Genomic DNA, 21,334 nt, shown 5'->3' with positions numbered 1-21,334 from the left:
TAACTTGTGTTCAAGTGTATGGATCTCTCTGAAATTGTACTGCAAGGTACCATACCACAAAGGGAAGGCTGGGATTGAGTTTGGGGGTGATGAATCATAAGGGGGTTCAAAAAATTGGGGGGGGGGGATTTTTTTTTTTTCTTTTTTTTCCTTTTTTTCCTTTTTTTTTTTCTTTTAAAATTTTCCATTTTAAGTTGGTTATTTCTGATTTATATTTAAAAGCAAATAATAATGATATTGTAGGAGATACACACCAAACAGGATGTGTAAATTTTTAAATAATAAGTATTGTGCAATAGCAAGAAATTTTCAATTGCACAGTATTGCGCAATATCAAGAAATTGTCAATTGTACAGTATTGCGCAATAGCAAGAAATATTCAATTGCACAGTATTGTGCAAAAGAAGATACTTCTTATAAATTATTTATTTCTTGATCAATTTCAATGGGGTTTTATTCTTGAATTCTTGGGGTTCTTTAATATGCTGAATATAACCGTGTATTAAGTTTTTGGATTTTGGGCCCCGTTTTTAAATTGGTCCACATTGAGGTCCAAAGGGTCCAAAATTTAACTTGGTTTGATTTCATCAAAAATTGAATTATTGGGGTTCTTTGATATGCCGAATCTAACCGTGTTTTTAGATTCTTAATTTTTGGTTCCGTTTTCAAATTGGAGTACATTAAGGTCCAAAGGGTCCAAAATTAAACTTAGTTTGATTTTAACAAAAATTGAATGTTTAGTGTTCTTTGATATGCTGAATCTAAACATGTATTTAGATTTTTGATTATGGGCCCAGTTTTCAAGTTGGTCCAAATCGGGGTCCAAAATTAAACTTTGTTTGATTTCAACAAAAATTGAATATATGGGGTTCTTTGATATGCTGAATCTAACCATGTATTTAGATGTTTGGGCCCCGTTATCAACTTTGTCCACATTGAGGTCAAAAGGGTCCAAAATTAAACTTTGTTTGATTTCATCAAAAATTGAATTCTTGGGGTTCTTTGATGTGCTGAATCTAACCATGTATTTAGATTTTGGATATTGGACCATAATATGTGAATGTCCAATTTAAAATTTTTAAGTTCTTAGACCACATTCATTCTGTGTCAGAAACCTATGCTGTGTCAAATATTTAATCACAATCCAAATTCAGAGCTATATCAAGCTTGAATGTTGTGTCCATACTTGCCCCAACTGTTCAGGGTTCGACCTCTGCGGTCGTATCAAGCTGCGCCCTGTGGAGCATTTTATTCATGTTTTGATTTACTATTAAAAATTTTCATTTTTGACAGAAATTTTGACACTTTTTACAAAATGAAGTGTCGACACTTTACCGTGTGTGTACTGGGTATCTTAACTACAATAGTAGATTCGGTCGAATCGTCATGTTTGAAAAAAACGCAGAAAGACAAGCAAATTCAAAATTCAATGAATAAATCGTGCTCATGTCTATTTCAAGAACTCTTTTCACTCAGAGGCGGATTTAAGGGAGGTAGCATCACCACCACCCTCTTGAGATGCTTCATATACTGTTGAATCCACACTTTTTACCTATTCAACTCCAAACTTTTCTAGGAAGGGGGCACCCCCCCCCCTTTTTTTCAAATCCTGGGTCTGCATCTCTTACTATATTATCTATTTGGTAACATATTCAGGCTTTAACAAAAAATTGTTTACTGGTAAAACATTAACTGGCAAACGATGCAGATTCATGGTTAAAAGGTCTCCAAAATGATAAAGTGAAGGGAGACAAACAATCTTATCTAAATATTCAAGATACATTCTTCCAACTGATTAGTTATAAGAGAATCAGTAAAAACAACAAAAACTTGCATATTCATACATTATTTTCTTTTGAAATTTTTATGTGTGTAAATGCAGTATTTCGGAATATCTTGTTTCTCTTTTTGTTATATTTTTGTATGAATTTAAAGCATAAACTATGATGACATGTAAAACCTCGAAAAAATAGAACGACAAACGATCTGTAAAAAAAAAACATTCTTTCACTTCTTTAATCTGTGGCTAACCATATCTTAACTAGTCGCATCGGTTTGGCGTAACGATAAATCTGATATTTAGTGAGAAAATAGCACTGTCCAAGCATTAAAAAAACCGCAACAATCTTTGTAGAGGTCCTCATTGTTCCTTTTGATGGCATGTTGGAGGTTTTTTTTCTACTGCAGTCTAACATACTCGCATTTTCTAATGACAAACGAAATACTCACAATTTCTTCCAGGAAAGCAGTTTATAGAACCGAATGTGCCGTAAATAATTTGCTTTCAAATTTGCATGTACATGAAATATTTCCCACTGGACGTAAAACAAACAACAATAAATCATCAATCATATTATTAACTAATTAAGATATAAGAAAAGTAATGTATATAAAGTTTTTCATAATAAGGCTGCTTGATATATACATTTTTTTGGTACCTTTAATTTGCTTTTATCCGAATTCGGAAAAGAAAATCATAAAAAAGTACTCCTATGCACAATTCTTTGTCCTTCTTATCCGTATTCGGATAATGACCAAAACGACTTAATATTGAATATAGATATACTTATCCGAATTTGGATAAGGATCGTCATTGCATACTAAACTCTGTGAGTAGGTCATGTATTCTTCTTATCCGAATTTGGATAAGAACAGTTATTAGTCCTTGGTAAGGCCAAGTAAATTTAATTAATAGATTTTCATCCAAATTTTTGAAAAAAATGGGGTGGGTGGGAGGATTTTATTTTTTATTATTTATTAGATATGAAACGCTCTTGTGACGTGTTCTTCATATATGCAAGTGTAATAATAAGGTTCTATCATGTATATACATGTATAACGAATCAAACATACAAAGAAATGCAAAATCCAAAATTTGAAACAGGATGTTATTAATGAAACGAAATTATCGATAGTTACCGGTAACGAAAATGAACAAAATCCGGAAATCGTATTTTTTTCAAAATAAAAAAAATTGGGGCGGAACGATTTCAGAGGGGCGGGCGGGGATGAAAATCTATCAATTAATTTTAATTGGCCTAATGTGTATTATGTATTCCATCCAAATTCGGATAACATTAGTTTCTCTCCATTCAATTATTTATTCTTCTTGTCCAAACTAAGATAATTAAATAACTATTGCAATTTTAACACATACTGTTTTATAAAAGAAAGAAATATGTCTAAACACCTTATTGTATTAAGTTTATCTTAAAAAACAAAGTGTTGCCTACCAAAATTCTTATTTCAGAAATCTCGCTTATCCGAAACACATATGAACTTGAGCATATGGAAATGCTCAAAAGCAATTTATATACACATTTTTGTATAGTGGCCAGCTGAAGCCTGCCTCCGGGTGCGGGATTTTCTCGCTGTGTTGAAGACACATTGGTGTCCTTGGGCTGTTTTCTGCTCTTTGGTCGGGTTGTTGTCTCTTTGACACATATCCCGTTTCCATTCTTATTTTCACTATATGGCATATTGCAAAGCTAAGTTTCGTTCACTTTCTTACATACTCTCAGTTTCAAGTGGAAGTCGAAATATCAGATCGCCAACTTTGGAGAATTTCAAACACTACGGTAGCATATAGTCAAGGCACTGTCCATCATTCCTTCCGTCCGTCTATCAGTCTTTCAATTAGTCCGTCGTCTGTATGTCCAAACCAAATGGCTTTCGTAGGATTCTTCAACTCCCCTTGCTTGATTGGAATACAAATTATACAAATAGAAGACAAAGGACAAAGAGAGAAAGTTATTGATTCTGAAATCTATAAGTCAAAGTTTGAAATTCAAAAGAAACACATCCAAAAGAGTTAAATGTACTTTATTGCATAATTTTAAAACATTACAAAGTATTTTTTACTCTCCATACAATAAATTAAAAAAAAAATACTGTGCTATATATAGGTAATACATACCATAGACTGGTTGAGTTAATAATAAAACTACAAAAGTTATAATCCTCCTTAATAGCATTTTTACACATTGATCTACCAGACTAATATTTATAAAACTTTTCTTTTGAGGAAATTATAAGCGACTCGATTACACTGTTTACATTTTAAAAAGAACGCGTTGAATACATCGTTTTATTGTTATTTAAAGTAAAAATCTTTTGTGTTATTTTAAATTCTATCTTGACAATTGACAAAAGATGTTTTTCATCTTAATTACATTTGTACAACTTTATAAATCAACAGTTCCGTGTTTAAATGTAACACTAAGTGTGTACTATTTTGTTTCCCTATTTACATCATCTAAAAACAATAAGCACAAACAGGTAACACATATCAATTTAAAAGAAAATTTGATTATTTACACAAGGTAACTGCACACAAACACTTTTATCCCCCAACCACAAAAAAAAAAAAAAAAAAAGATTAAATACAAAACAATCATACAAACAAGCAAGTAAACAAACAAGGTCATGTTTTTCTCTGACTGTTAATGACGTCTTAACACTAAATCCATTGAATGTTGGATGTGTACTAATTGATATTTTAGTCTTTGATACATGTTTTTTTATTAGTTGTTATTGGCTTTGAACTGGCTGTCAGTAACTGCAAAAACTCTCAGATCTCTACTTAGTGTCCTTTTTGCTGTTAGGGATGAGGAATGGATAAACACCTTGCCACGTCCGGTCTGTGTTTATGTTTGATGTTTTTCTCCTTTGTATCGATCTGATGAATTTAGCCTTTTTCAACTGATTTTTGTAGTTTGTTCTTATGTTGTGCAGTTACACCACTGTCGCAGGTTAGTGGAGGGTTGAGCGCTCACAAACATGTTTAACCCCGCCACATTCTTTATGTGCCTGTCCCAAGTCAGGAGCGTATAGTTCAGTGGTTGTCGTTGGTTCTTGTCTGTCATATTTGTTTTTTCGTAAAGTGTTTTGTTATAAATTAAGCCGTTAGTTTTTTCATTGAATTGTTTCATACTTTTCATGTTGGGGCCTTTTATAGCCGACTTTACTGTATGGGTTTTTCTTATTGTTGAAGGCCGTACGATTGCCTATAATTGTTTACATCCACTTTATTTGAACTTTGGTGGGTAGTTGTCTCATTGGCAATCATCTCTATATTTTTATAAAAAAAAAAACCACAAACCACAATACACAAAAACATAAACAAAACATAAATATATAAAGCAAGTTATTCACGAATTGACATATTTCGATTTTATTAAGCAATTACATACATAAACAAGTAAGCCATGGATATATATAAATTATATTATAAATGGTCGATGAAACCAGTGAAAGGTTTACCTGTAACTTATTCAACTATACATCTCTGTGCTTTTCGCAAATTATATATCGGGACTATGTGTTCTTCGGTTTTGTTGATCTTTATTCGTGTCTCTGTATAAAAGTAAGAAGATGTGGACTGCTTGGCAATGAGACAACTTACCACCAGAGACGAAATGACGTGGAAATAAGCAAGTATAGGTCACCGTACAGCGTTCGGCTTATTTCGGAGAAGACAGTCGTTGGTACATGTATTGGTGAGGTCTGTTGTACTGTGCGTTTGTTTTTCTTCTTCTTGTTATCCCTTTATTAGTATTATTCGTTACTCAATTATAATTGTTTTTTCATACAGTAGATGTGTGCAGTAGGCAAATGTATGTCAGATATAGGAAAACGAATGTTATTGTTGATTTTCAGTGAAGGGAGATGGGATAAGTTATGATAAGGCCACGTTTGACCCATGAATTCGAAAAAGCAAAATGTTTTATAAATCTTTCAATAACATCTTTCAGTTTTTCCTTAGACATTAGTCGATCAAACATCAGTTTTTCATTTCTTTTCTTATAATAATTTTATGGGGACTCTAAACTTCTTACATTTAGTACAAATCTGTACAAAAAATTGCCAAACAGTCTCATTTTGAGATCTTGTCATTAATATCAATACTTAGACATGAACAAAGGCTTTACCCAAAAAGACATTTTGTTATAAGGTGTTTCTGAAAATGTTAACGGGTGTATAATGTCTTTTTTTGTTTGTTAAAGGGGCATTAGCTACGATAAAAACACAAATTAAAATGGGATTTTTTTTTTGTTTCAAAAAGTTACATGAATAAAAGCGGAATTTTGAAAATACATTTCGAAGTCAGTTTGGTCCGTTTTTGTCAAAAAAAGATACAAAAAAAAAAAAACGAAAAAAAAACATCGCTGGTGTATTATTGGCTTGAAAGTCAATAATTCAATCTTTTTTGAATCCGTATGCACGCGATCTTCAATTTGACCGTTTGCTTCAGATGGGTTAATAGATATAAGAAGATGTGGTACAATGTATGAGTGCCAATGAGACAATTCTCCATCCAAGTCACAATTTGTAAAAGTAAACCATTGTAGGTCAAAGTACAGCCTTCAACACGGAGCCTTGGCTCACACCTAACAGCAAGATATAAAGGGCCCTCAAAGTGACTAGTGTAAAACCTTTCAAACAGGAAAACCAACGGTCTAATTTATATAAAAAAAAAACGAAAAACACTTATGAACCACATCAACTAACGACAACCACTGGACATCAGGTTCCTGCTCAGTTATTGAAAACAAAAGAATGTCGACATTGAGAGGTGAAACGAAGAAACCACTTGGATATCTTTACTATTGAACAGTGACCCCTCAAAAAAAATAATCTTAAGGCAGCATATTGTTCCATGGACATGTTTAGGAGTAGTAATACAAAATGTAACAAGGGCGTTCGTACATTGTGACAGAGAAAACATATGATACGTTAATATAAAATCAAATTGTGAATTCCCCCTCCCCGAATGGACTTGTGTGGTTTGTTTTCAGTTGTAGAAAATTGGTCCTTGATTTTACATCTTGTTTTAAAATTTTTTTCTCACATAAAAGGAGGCGGGATTTTTTGCGCTCGAACTTAATGCACATGGCTGAGCTTCTTTCAATTATTGCTTTTCCTAAAATGACCTAAATAGCTATGACAAACTATAAAAGCAGGGACATTACATGTGTATAGTGATATAACTTAAAAAATGTTCTGTTAATGCACAACACTTTGTATGACAGTAGTTCAAATGAAAAATTCATTTATATTACTTAAGGAATGACTGTAATATTTTTTCTGTCTATGAAGAAATAACATCAAAAATGTGGTGCACACTGAATATTACAGTCATTCCTTATAATTTAATTCTAAAGAGGCGTAAATCATGATAAAAACATTGATGACGTCACGGTCACATGACAAAATTATGTCTATGAGCTGATAGACAAAACACTTTCAGCCAATCAGAAGACGTGTTACATCCAAAATTAAATTACAAATGTATATCGCTTATTCAGTATATACAACAAGCATATCTTGCAAAATTCTCATCCAGTAAGTTTAGGAAGTCATATAGACAAATAGTGTGAGGCATTAACAGAGCAATAACATAGCATTCACAGCTATCTATAAGCTCCATTGTCTCAGGAAATTGTAATTTAGGTTTAAGTACAATTCAGTAATGCATATATTGAAAAATTTCGCTTAAAAAAGTAAATTTAAATCATGATACAGTAATACCGAAGAACTGGTACCTTGGTCGATGGTAATCGCAGGAACTGTCAGTTAAAGAGCAGTACTTGTACCAACTCAAGCTTCAATAACGTATATTAAAGATTTCAGTCCGAAATTATCATGATCAATAAATTAATTAAATGAATGCGGAAGTATGCATTTATTTGTGATGGAAAGCTGCCGGCAACACTTTTGTTAATAATTATTCAGACTGAAAAATCTAGCATTGTTTTTTTCAAGTGATCTGACTTGACAAAAGAATGACGATCGATAATAATGTAGGTCTTCTTGCACGTTCCTGAACTAAAAGAATAAAAAAAAGATGTTCGCTCCCCTTGTTTTTGAATTTTTACCAGATATTCGGAATCCTCTGGTTTAATCCATGTGGTGCCTTTAAAAATTTTGCACGCTAACACCCACTTTTCTTTCCATAATTTGATAACATATAGTTTAAAATCTTATAAAATCCTTGTTATTTTTTCATAGTTTTTGACAGAAAAAAGGTGCCAATGTAAAATGTATGAAAACTCTAGAGAGAATTATTTCCCGCCAAATTTTCAATGGCTTATATCTTCAAAACAAGCTCACGGACCCTTCATTTTTTCTGCTTTTTTAGTTCCTTCATTTATATACAATCAAATTAACAATCCAAACTATTCTGATTGGGGTCCATTACAATGTATATATATCCTTCACAACTAGAAATTAAACAAACAACAGACACGGCTTTCCCCGCCTTATTTTATAAAATTGAGAATGGAAATGGGGAATGTGTCAAATAGACAACAACCCGACCATAGAGCAGAAAACAGCCGGAGGCCACCAATGGGTCTTCAATGCAGCGAGAAACTCCCGCACCCGGAGGCGTCCTTCAGCTGGCCCCTAAACAAATATGTATACTAGTTCAGTGATAATGGACGTCATACTAAACTCCAAATATTTTTCCAGTTGAAACTTTTGTTCTGGTAAACGAAAGATAACCCAATGTTTACCATGGAACAATGCATCAGTTAATACTTTATACATCTAATCGATTACTAATTGAAGTATAAGTTATAAATATTTTATATCTTTTAGTTAGTTTTGCTGCTGTACTTCGTAAATTATTCAATAGCTTTTTTTTTAGAAACCCCGGCAATAGCCCCACGAGACGAGGTCGAGAGAATAAAATGTTCAGCTATGTCGCTTCTCCAAGCATCTTTTGTTGTATTACATGAAATGTGAACAGGTTAAACAGTACTGGCATTTTTAAAAAGAATCAATTGAAAATGAAGAATAATAGGTTAACTTATAAGCATACTGTTTATAGTATTTTTAGCTGACGTTTTTAATTTGGGTTGATCAGCTTGAGTTATCAAGGTCGGTAATTTCATATACTGTTTCACGATTCTGATCCCCAGATCGATTTTGATCGACTTCGCCATGTGTTTCTACTTTTTTACCAGTTAATCGATTTGGAATATTTCCAGTGTACAGTAATTGATTCCGAATATCGCCTGAAGTTGGCTTGGTCGATAACCGGCTCTGAGTATCGTCATTGGTCGAACACGTATTCGTAATATCGCTAGTGGTCGATGATCGAACTTCTAGATATTGATGATTGTCACTTTCATTGTCATCACCATGTTGATCTGGATTGTAAATATGACTGTCTCTTCTTGCATCTGGAGTCTCGTAAGTTTCTTGTTTATCCTCAGTAGACACCATTCGTTGTATTGAAGCTATTATATCTGTGCTATAAAATTGTAATACGTATATGTTTTATCTTTGTTCTATGCAGTAAGAATTTCTACTGCATATAAAGAAGTGAATCATCTTATGTAATATTATGAGGGGATCCAAGATATTTCATGTACTAGGCTACCTTTTCAGTTCAGTTTTGTTTATGTTCTTTTGTTTTTGTTTTGTTTTACTATAAGATGAGAAGGAATGGTAAGATTGTCAGCAAGACATCTATTGAGTTCAGATAACGCGGATTAAGGCAATTACAATTCACCTTACGAACTTCAACCATGAGAAAAACTAAAACCTTATTTGTCAGCTATATAAACAAAATCGGATATGTTTTCTTGTCTCTGTTTATACAATGTTTAGAGACTAGCAAATATTTCACTGAATTTTAGGATGCCATCATAAGTTATATTTCTATTATTTGTAACAATCGACAAGTGTGAAAGGTAACTACGATGTACTTTTCACCACTGGAATAGATTTCGTCGTGTAACAATGACGACTAAAACACCCTTCAATTCATATAACATTATAAAGTCTGTCCATTTTCAGATAAACAAGTTGTGAAATTTCTGTATTTTTTAATCAGGCGGTAAACGAGAGTCTGAATGGGGTTGAAATACAGAACAGAGATTTTTTGGCAAAAAGTGATAATGAATGGTTAAAAGAATAAAGAATAGAGTAAAATCTACAAAAGATATAGAAAGATGTGGTATGAGTGCCAATGAGACAACTCTCCATCCAAGTTACAATTTATAAAAGTAAACCATTATAGGTCAAGGCACGGCCTTCAACACGGAGCATTAGCTCATACCGAACAGCAAGCTATGAAGAACCCCAAAAAATTACTAGTGTAAAACCATTCAAAAACAATAAAGAATCAGGGTGCTAAAATATAAAGAAAAGAGAATAATGGGCAAAATAAATAGAGTAGAGAAAAATGGTATCAAAAACTAAAGAAAAAGAAATTAAGGACCCCCATCCAGACCCTCATAACCTTTCAACGGTGATTTTAAACTACTTGTAAAGTTTTCGTACTGACTTACTTTATTTTAATATAGATGTATATTATGATAACAAATATAGTCAGAGTAGCAATTCCAGCCACTGATCCCCAGACGATGATAAACATGTCATATCCATCGTATACTGACACGCCTACAATGAAAATGAACGATTATACTATTGCATAATTGAAGAGTATTTTGGAAGTGTTTTGTCTCAAGATTGCTTATATTATAAACAAGATATTCTGTATATGTCAATAAAGTAGCCGCAACGCAATAAATATTGAAATAAAAAATCCATCAATCAGACATAAATAATATCTTTATCTTTAAATCGCAGTTAGTATGGACCTATTGTCAGAGATTGTGAATACTTAAATACAGACCAGCAATACTTACCATCAACTCTTAAAAAAATCAACAAAAACAAAACAAAAAAGATCTCGTTATTCAATATTGCATGACATTTAGTAAAGCTAAAAGGAATAGCGAAAATTGTTATTTAAATTAAGATGTGGTATGATTGCGAATGGGATAACTTTCCACCAGAGACCAAATGACGTAAAAGTGAGAACCACCGTACGGTCTTCTGCATGATTTTTTTTATTAGTTATTTGCTTTGAACCAGCTTTCAGAACTGAGAGTACGCTCAGATCTGTACTTGGTGTCTTTTTGTTGTGATTTCTTTTGTTTAGGGATGTATAAGTACCCGTCCACGTCCACTCTGTGTTTTTGTAAAATGTATTTCTATTTGTATCCATATGATGAGTTAAGCCTTTTTCAACTGAATTTTATAGTTTGTTCTTATGTTGTACTGTTACATCTTTGTCCAAGGTTAGGGGAGGGTTGGCGCCTTCAGACGAGTTTAACCCCGTTACATTCTGTATGTGCCTGTCCCAAGTCAGGAACCTGTAATTCAGTGGTTGTCGTTTATTGCTGTGTAACATATTTGTTTCAAGTTCATTATTTTGTACATAAATTAGGCCCTTAGTTTTCTCGTTCGAATAGTTTTACGTTTGTCATTTCGGGGCTTTTTATAGCTGACTGTGCGGTATGGGCATTGCTCGGTGTTGAAGGCCGTACGGTGACCTATAGTTGTTAATTTCTATGTCATTTGGTCTCTTGTGGAGAGTTGTCTTATTGGCAATCATACCACATTTTCTTATTTCTAAACATAGCAAGCTATAAAAGGACCCGACATGACCAGTTCAAACTAAGAAAACTAACGGCCTGATTAATGTACAATACAACAAACAGATACACACATGTTTTGATACATGTATACAGCAACACACGATAACCACTGAATAACATGGTCCTGATTGGGGATAGGATATCAACTGTCATACAAGTGAGAGGTTTAGCTGTCTATAAAACCAGGTTTAATCTACCATTTTCTACATAAGGAAATGCCTGTACCAAGTCAGGAATGTGACTGTTGTTTTCCATTCGTTTCATGTGTTTGAGCTTTTGATTTTGTCATTTTATAAAGAACCTTCCGTTTGGAATTTCCCTTGGTGTTTGTTATTTTTGTTATTTTACTTTTTTTCTCATACAGATTGTGGAGGTGTTAAAAATGATAGCGTATACCCAACTCTCATCATTACCTTGGAAATTGGTGTAATCGCACAACAATAGATCAAACTATAAAACATTGTGGAAAAAGATTGACTCAGCAGATCGACACAAAATATTAAAAAAAAAAAAACAACAACTAACAAAAAACAATTAAGACTCAAATTACCAACCTGAGAGTTCCCACATTTACGGAAACTACAATGTAGTTCAAAGCTGATTGCATCTAATTAAAAATCTGGTACCCAGGGCTAAAATTATCAAAAAGTACAAATCCAATCTATTTAGTGTAAGAAGAGAAAATCTTGATATTCATTCATTATTTTATATTTAAATCAGGCCGTTAGTTTTCTCGTTTTAATTGTTTTACATTTGTCATTTCGGGGCCTTTTATTGCTGGCTTTGCGGTATGGATTTTACTCATTGTTGAAGGCCACACGGTGACCTATAGTTGTTAATTTCTGTGTCATTTGGTCTCTTGTGGAGAATTGTCTCAAGGCAATCATACCACCTCATCTTATTTTTTTATTTATACGATGCAAAAATATAAGTATCGACAGAATGTACGTAGTACCATAAATGTGCATTGCTGTATAGTAATACTATTTAGTTTAAATGTAATGTTTTAATTTATTAAATGTTTGCATACATTGTACATGCATCCAATGAGACCCGATTATACAAATTTTATGATTTTGGTTCCTATATAAACAAAAATCTTTCGAACGAAGGACAGGGCCGGGACCTGTTGATGTATCTACTAATCTGGTTTGTTTGTATTATTTATTTCCTGTATTTTTGTGTGCCTCAATTGTACGTCTTGTGTTGTATTTATCACAAGCGACAAAAAAGATTTCAATTGAAATAAAGTAAACTTAATAGTTTAAATCTTTCCGCATTCTTTTTTAAATGTTCGATTTGTATCTGATTATTCAGCAAATTACAACCCGCCTTCTTCCTGATATTAATTAACATGCAGATTGCGGAAATGGAGCGTGACACGACATATTTTGTCATTATATCCGTTTGTTAGATTACACAGGTTATAAAAATTATGTAAATAGAAATACAACAATTTAAAGCTCTTATCTTCTTTAGAAAATGTTGACTTTAAATGATTATATAGCTATTTTTTGCTCGATATATTTATGTTTGTATCCTAGGATTGCGATCGATCTTATTTACTCTGAGCATATCCAGGGAAATTAATTATTGATTAAATATGTAAATCGTAAATTAACACAACGGGTTTTTTTTATTTGAATAAACTATTTTCATATTGCCGACTTTGACTTCAGGGAACATAATATTTCGATAGGTTACCTACTCTGTGGTAAGACATTCTGGTACCAGGTCAAGTAAATGCAAGCTTAAAATCGCTTCAATTCGGGGTGAAATAACTGTGTTATATTTTCTAAACATTAAAATAATTGGAAAACAGAGGATTTTTCCCAAAAAAATTGCACCGGTTGTAAGCTTGGTTTACTTCTTAAAGTTGCTTTTACCTGACTGAGTACCAGAATGTCAGTAATATCGATATCAAAATTGTCTTTTTACTACCATAGGGTCGCTGTAATTTTATGGATATTGTGCTGTTAATATCTGATTTACGATAACGGATAATTTATTGATATTTTCTTTCCAATTTATAATTTAGAAGACCTCCATTTGATTGTCAGGGTGGAGTGGGGAGGACAAGAAGTTTTTTTTTCTGGATGGAACTTTTATTCATTCCTGTAACTAGACTGGCTTGAGATGAAGAACAGCAATAAGCTGTTCCTTTGTTGTTTGTGTTTTTTTGCTTTGCATGTACTGATCTTTTGCATTGATGGCTATCCCATATCCTTCTTTTCTTTTATTCACTTTCATATTTTACACAATTGTTTCCTGCATTTTGCATGACAAAGTATTCATTTTCATCATGTCAACGATTTTTCCAGTTTATATTAGGCCAGAGTATTCATTTGGAAAATTGTCCACCCCTCCCCCAGACTACATTATGATTTGTCTGTTGTTTTCTTCAGGTTGTCTTTGAACGTACAATTTGTACAATTAAATGTTGCCAATTATTCTAAACTTAATTGTCAACCTTTTTCCCATTTTGTTAAATTAGAGTCTCATGTACATACGAGGTACATGTATAGTTTCCCTCTTTTATTTCAAATCTTGAAATAGTGGAAATGTGATGTGAAGCCCTACTGTAATGATGCTAAAGCTGTTCTTACACGAACCAACTTAAAATTAGTTTTGAAAATAAGGCTAAAGATGCAACTCCCTGAAGGAAAGGGTCCTCTCAGTAATTTTACAATGTACAAAAAATGTAATTGTCAATTTAAGGCTTCTTTGGTTATAAAACGCCACTGTATTCTCCATGTTAGGCTAAATAAACTTATAGTCACCCTGTCTATCACGGCTTTTATTGCAAGACGGAAAGTATTTAATATTTGTAAACAACAGTCACAGGGGTAAACACCAGTAACAGGGGGCCACCTATAGACCCATATAATGTTGTTGCAAAGTAATTTAAACGTGCAAAGAGTGTGGCGCTTTTCCTACACCAGCCAGCGAATTTAACGGTCCAAATACGACCGAACATGAATCAAATACACACAATTTTCAGTTCTGTAGAACTACCGATGACCTAGTTTACATAACCTACATATTGTTTTTTATTTAATTCAAATTTGTTTTTGTCCTTAGTTTTGACAATGCGCGATTTGCAGACCAGAATCAATCCAACGAACGGGTGGAATAGTTAAATATAAAGAAAATGGTATTTTACACTCAGTTAATTACATTTGGATAAAGCCCCTCCACACCGCACCCCACCCCCTCCTAAAAAAGATAGGAGACAATTATTCCTTCTTTGAATGTATTATCAACCGTTTAGTCAATGTTTCTGCAGCCATATTACATATTTGCTAAATTTTCATAAACTCCCTATTGTTAAATATGGTAGATTTGGTATACTTTTCAAAAATTAAAATTGCAACTCCATTAGTTATAATATTAATATCACTGTAAAGATCCTAGAATTAGTTTTTTAGCATCAATTGCATTTATCCGTCTTTATTTTAAATGCAATAAAAATTTGGCGCTGGTGAAAGCTGATCTAAAAATGATTATATGACGCAGTAAAAGATGGAATGTTATCTGATTTTTAATTAGATGTTTCTAGAGAATACCAAACGTCGAATACAAAACAAACCATGTTTCCGGTATAATTTTCATTATCATGATCATAAATCAAAAGTCAGTGAACCAATATTCCATCCTATTGCTGGCTATTGGAGTGCTTATGAAGCAGGTGACATATTTTCACTATACCCGATTGCAAAATTAGTTATATGTCAATGACAATTGGAAACGCAGACACAAATCTGCTTTATACGATAACGACCAGAAACACAATTCCTATTGCATCTGTCGTAATAATAGGGTGTTAACCTATGAGGCTCAGTTTTTGTAAAAAATGCATTATTATGAAAGACCATTTTCTATTCGTATAAGGCAATATTTAAAAATCATGTTGTATTGGGCGGATGATATTAATGGCGTTTCATCGGTAATGGCTCCGATTCTATGCGCATGATACCGCAAACGTCACGTGTTCGTTGTAATTCTATCGGGTACACCGGAGTTTAACTGTTGAGCAAGGATTTCGGCATAGAAATGTTATTGATAACCGAGGATTTGAAGTATTGCACAATTACCGAGTGCAAATGTCAGTAAACCAATATCCGATCGTAATGTCGGCTATTAGTACTGCTGATGAAGCAGGATGCATGTATGTAGATCAAAATATATACAAGATTGCAAAATGGAAATCCTAACTCCGGTGTACCTTAAAGTACAACGAACACGTGGTATGTGCAGTATCATACATCATACATCGTCCAGCAAAATAAATATTCAAGTGATTATGAAAGCGGAAGCTTCAAATTGAAATGAATCAAATCATGGGAACCACTAATATTTACTCAGTAAATCAAAATGAACATATGTAGAAGAGTTGAATAAAGTGTATCTTACAATTTTGAACAATCAAACTACACACACCGAAAATAAAATTATAATATTGTTCTATTTAGTTAATGCATACCTAGTACTGGTGGTGTAAATGCTAAAATCCCAAACGATATAAAACTCCGCAGTAGCATTTTTATTACTTTTTTAAAAAAATGTAGAACATAATGTTATTTGTAAAAAAAATATCGAGGAAGTTGCAAGCGACACAATTCCTTTGTCCACAAACACTGCACATTCTAATGTTTACATTTCTTTAAAGAACGATTTGAATTGATTATTTTGTTGCTGATTGCATCGAGATTACAATGTTCTTTAAAATTAAAAATCCATGTGTTATTTTATATGTCATCTTGACAACTGATAACAAGATGTGTACATTTGAAATGAATTGTACATCTATCTTACACATTAACGGTACCGTGTGTGAATGCAAATCCCTTTGCTCGTTTGCTTCCTTGTTTACATTATTCGGAAATAATAAGGGCGATTAGGCTACTTACATGTATATGATTAGAAGAGATGTTTGGTATAAACAATGAGATAATAGCACAAAACACCCGAAAACAATTAAAAATTAAAAAGATAAAAAAGCCATAAAAACAAAATCTGCAGGGGGTAATTTGAATTTCGTTTTCTAACCTTTACATTTTTACACTGTTTCTTTAGAGTAAATGGGGACCTCAGTGGGCGAACGGCCTAAATAGTTCATCCATTGCATCACCAACCTGTCAACACGGAAGTTGTGAGTTCGAACCCCTCACTTAAGTGGCTGATGCTTCCGACTTCAATCTTAGTTGACTAGGACTGCCAATTTTTCTGCCAAAGTCGTTGGTTCTCTTAGAACACTCAGTCTGCCTCCACCAATACAAACTAGCAGCTACGAAATAGCCAATAGTGCTGAAAGTGGCGTTAAACACCAAATATTTAGTTAATCAAACAATCAATCAAGAGTAAATGATAACAAAATCATGTGTAAACGACAAATGTATCTTGAAAACAATCATCAAGTAAATTTGTGATGTCATAGAGTAACATTTTGGTGCATTTAGACAATAAAACGAGCAATCTTTGCCTTTTGGGACTTTCAACATTAGGTCAGATTAAAGTAAATTAACGCCGAGTAAGTAATTTCAAGAAGTGTAACGACGTTTTGTATGTCACATTGACCCTGACTTGCAATGTGGCAACCAATGACAATTTCAGGACAATGAACGAAAAAAATATGTGGAAACTGTCTGATAATTATATAAAAAATATACGTAGATTTTGTTCAAATGAAAACAATGATTGATCTAGGTATTATAAAAGATCAACACAAGAAGTCCTTTTGCACGTATTTCATTGTGTAAAGACCATACATTTTAGAGTCAGTTGAAAGTAAACTAGCATATAACACCGGATGTGGCATTGTGTAAACCGGAAGAGGCAAACTATTCTTGTATTTCCTGTCAACCGAAATTACATAGAAACCTTATAATTTTGGAAACAGTGTTATTTTCGAACTGTTGTGGATTAGAGGACTTCAGAAAGCGTATCCCCTAGGTCTAAATGACAATAACATTGGGACAAGGGAACATATTTGAAACTTCCTATATTGATATCATGACTATTGTTGATAAAAGACAACTCAAGCATAGGTCTCATGGCAATCGCATTAACCGCAATAAAAAAAATAAACATCTTTCTAATTTTTCACTTGATGATCTTTTATCTATATTTAGAAACAATTATGGTAGTTATCAATTATTATGCAAATTTGGCCAAATGCCAATAAGTAAATATTATAATATTTATAACGACTGTGGTACAATATCGTTTTTCAATCCAAAATTTTAGTGTACATGTATCATTATAGCTTTATGTCACCATAGACTGTTCCCTCGAATTGACAAACTTGAAGATCGTAAAGATATTTTCTAAAAAAAAATACATTATTAGAGGTATTTATTTTATGAATTTGTCAAGTATATTTTTAATGACTCTACCGTTCAAAACTTTATATCTCCACATTTTTGCAACATAGAGCCATCTACAATTTCCTGTTCTTATAACAAACCATTAGAAGTTTAATTTTTAATTGTACGTCAGTTTTATCAGATGTCAGTATAGAAAATAAAGCTTCTTCAACTTTTTGATTCAAGCGTCACTGATGAGTCTGTTGTGGACGAAACGCGCGTCTGGCATACAAAATTTCAATCTTGGTATCTATGAGGAGTTTATTATCAACACGAGACTGTGAAACATTGAAGTTTTGATATGATCCCTATGGCCATATAATTACAGGGGAACTCAACATCGTTCAAGACGGAGAGGTTATAAACTTTCTAAAAAAGGACCATAATATTGTCCACCTTCGAAAATAAATTGGAAAGAGTGTCGCCAGGTCTTTAAAGATGCTCTTTCATCCTTTTGGTGTAAACGGGATTCCTATTTAAACATATGTCTGAATATTGTTGATATTCGCATATCACATTTTGAAAATTATTTAGAAATAGATAAAAGAGTAAGTAACACGACCATTTCTAGGATTAAAAACAAAATTAAAGTACTCGCAAAGCGTTTTGTTTTCGTATCGACTGACAAAACAGCCAACAATATAGAGTAGGTATGACGTAAATGCTACACGGAAGTCCCTTAGAATGAAATTATACATTCAACTACATCAAGGCCTTGCGCTCCACAGAGAGTCAAGTAGTAAATAATTATGTCACTACCACAGTTAACCTTAAGGCCTCTTTTGAACATTTGAAGGTCCCAACTATATATTGGTTACCTAAGTTAAGGCAACAGTAGTATACCACTATTCGAAATTCATAAATCGATTGAGAAAAAAACAAATCCGGGTTACAAACTAAAACTGAGGGAAACACATCAAATACAAGAGGAGAACAACGACACAACAGAAACACAACACTAAAATGTAACACACACAGAAACGAACTATGATATAACAATGGCCATTTTCCTGACTTGTTACATAGTAGGATATAATGCTGTTGGGATCAACAAGCGCCTGATGAAATTGAGGTAACTTGTGAAGAAAGAATAAAGGACTAAAACTTTAGCAAGCATAAGGTGCAACAATTGGTACACCATATCCGGATTTCGAAAATTAATGTCTCTTCATTGATGTTAGGAATCGAAACGGTATTTGGAAGGCCAGACAATTTACCTCAATTTAGGATTGACTCCTTAATTTTGAAGAGTCGAAATATATATATAAATGTTTTGGTAATTGTGAAGATATGGCATATTTGGTTCATAGCGATCCTGAGACATGCATAGCACTTATTACCCCTGACATATTTAATAGAACATTTATTGATTGTAACATCTTGAGACTAAGGCATGATTAAACCAACTGGTGCATAAAATAAGAGGAATATATCATTACAAATTGTCAACCGAAAGTAACATGATGTAAAACGGAAGTTGTTGATATTTGCACTTATTTCAAAGAGGAATGAGAAGGTAATGCATATTTTTGGAATCAGTATGTAGAAAGTGGTCTTATATGTTTTCTCACCTATATATAACTAGCAACCATATAACATTACAATGAATAAACATGTAAATCACCTGACTAAAGAAGTAACGTTGTTGAAAGTAGAATCAATTAAATCAGTTATGTCATATCTTCAAAACTGTCAGAGCAGGCGCGTAGCAACCCGTAAGCAAAAACGCAGTTGCGTACACATAGAAAATTTGACAAAAATAAAATATGGCAAATCTAGTAAAAATAAAAACTAAAGTTACTGTAATAATTTAAAACTAAATAAAAAAGTATTATACAAAAATTTTGATAATCCCTTTGAAGCTATATTCCATTCCTAGAACTACTAATTTATTTACGGAACCAGCATAGTGATTATGTTGCTGATGCAAACAACTAAAATGGCTGAGTCCTCAGGGTGTCATAAAACAATTGTCACGTCTTCTATGCCTCCTTATATCCAGTCCTGACATCTTTTCTGAAGACATCAAAATAACTAACGAAATAAAATATGACGTTCTAAACAGGCCATTGAAAACGATCCATTCTTTTCATTTTCCTGTGAGGTATGTATAGTCTTAATTACATATGTCGTCATAACAGTCCAGTCAAACTAAGTTTAGCGGGGTGGTAAAGGGTAATTTTCGTGCAACGTGTTCGCCGGTTGTTGTTTTTTTTAACGATCAACGTGTTCTTCGCTTTTTTATTTTGAATTCGGCCGTGCAAGACTGGTGCCTCGTTAAACGTGTTCCCCAAATTTAATTATACGTCCTTCGAGAAAGTGCTTATTTTACATGCTTCGAGATTTAAAGTGCTTGTTTCCGTGCTTGGTAAAATTAAAAGACTCTCGTTTTGGAAGTTAATAAAAAAGAAATCGGAAATAATTTGATGCTTTTCCTTGTAGATTTCGGGACTTCAAACGTAGATATATATATATATATATACTGGCCAGATAAAGGTTTCCACCTTTTGATATGCATTCGTTATCGTACATTGTTTATCATGCAAGTTGTTATTCCTTCTTTGTATTTAACATTTTTTCCATGCAAGTCCCCCCTCCCCTTTACCACCCTTTTTAACCTTTACTTACTAGCAACGAATATTATTTTAAATTTAATTTAATCAAGCTCTACCCTATGCACATTAGAAAAAAACAAATATTTAAGCCAACAGTACTTCTTTGTTTTTCTCTTATTATAGATTTCAAATCTACTTTCAAAAGTTGACTTATTACTCAATGACATGGAGATTTCCATGAGGTAATTTTAAGTTCCAGGAAATTGCGAGAATGCAGGATTTTGCACCACTGTTTGTACATGTTGTATGAGAAGCACACTCCTGATACTGAAATCAGTAAAGTGTGAATATGTCCGAGCGTAACTTTTAGCTGAGATATATAAACTCCATACGAAGGGTACAGATGGTATGTGTATCAGTTTACCGTGGAATTGTTAGATGGTAGAACTGTCTCTGAATCTGTTTTAACGCAGAACTGCAAAAACAACTTGTTCTATTGTAAACTGAGAAAAGTTAGTTCTAAGGTTGAAATGTAAGATTGTGTTCAAGCGTCGAACAGTTCTAAATGACACAAATTAAATGAGCTCTCTGCTTATGATTTATAGCAGTTCTTTTTGTTTCTTGATGTATATATTGTTTTTCGTTTGTTGTCTTGTACATGAATAAAGTCGTTGTTTTTCCCGTTTGAAATGTTTTATATTTTGTTATGTCGGGGTTTGTGTCCTTTGGTTGTTTTTCGCTTTTTTCCATGGCATTGTCAGTTTGTTTTCGATTTATGATTTTAAATACTCCTTTGGTATATAACACTTCTCTTTTACAGCTTTCTATGCTATTTAGGTTTTGCTCATTGTTGAAGGCCATACGATGACCTATAGTTGCTAAAATCCACGTCATTTGGTTTCTGTTGGATATTTGTGACCTTCATAACTACACCACATCTCATTATTTTATACCAGTC

The 21,334-nt window shown here is 33.0% G+C and overlaps 2 long non-coding RNA genes across 2 annotated transcripts in view; both read right to left on the bottom strand.

Moving 5' to 3' along the window:
* The window catches only part of LOC127721512 (uncharacterized), a 37,834-nt gene extending 33,491 nt beyond the window's left edge, over nt 1–4,343 (bottom strand). Inside the window, exon 1 of the long non-coding RNA XR_007991274.1 lies at nt 3,917–4,343. This is a non-coding gene — a long non-coding RNA (uncharacterized LOC127721512). The remainder of the gene's footprint in view (nt 1–3,916) is intronic.
* Nucleotides 4,344–8,529: 4,186 nt separating this feature from the next.
* On the bottom strand, nt 8,530–16,264 carry LOC127721517 (uncharacterized). Its single transcript, XR_007991287.1, has 3 exons — nt 15,940–16,264; nt 10,302–10,413; nt 8,530–9,259 (listed from the first exon to the last, which is right to left on the bottom strand). It is a non-coding gene; the product is annotated as an uncharacterized LOC127721517 (long non-coding RNA).
* Nucleotides 16,265–21,334: the final 5,070 nt, after the last annotated feature.

The sequence above is a fragment of the Mytilus californianus genome, unplaced genomic scaffold (genome assembly GCF_021869535.1).
Source record: "Mytilus californianus isolate M0D057914Y unplaced genomic scaffold, xbMytCali1.0.p SCAF_12, whole genome shotgun sequence".
In the NCBI taxonomy this organism is placed as follows: Eukaryota; Metazoa; Mollusca; class Bivalvia; order Mytilida; family Mytilidae; genus Mytilus; species Mytilus californianus.
Note: the sequence above shows the minus strand (reverse complement) of the source record. Positions and strands in the feature narration are given on the sequence as shown.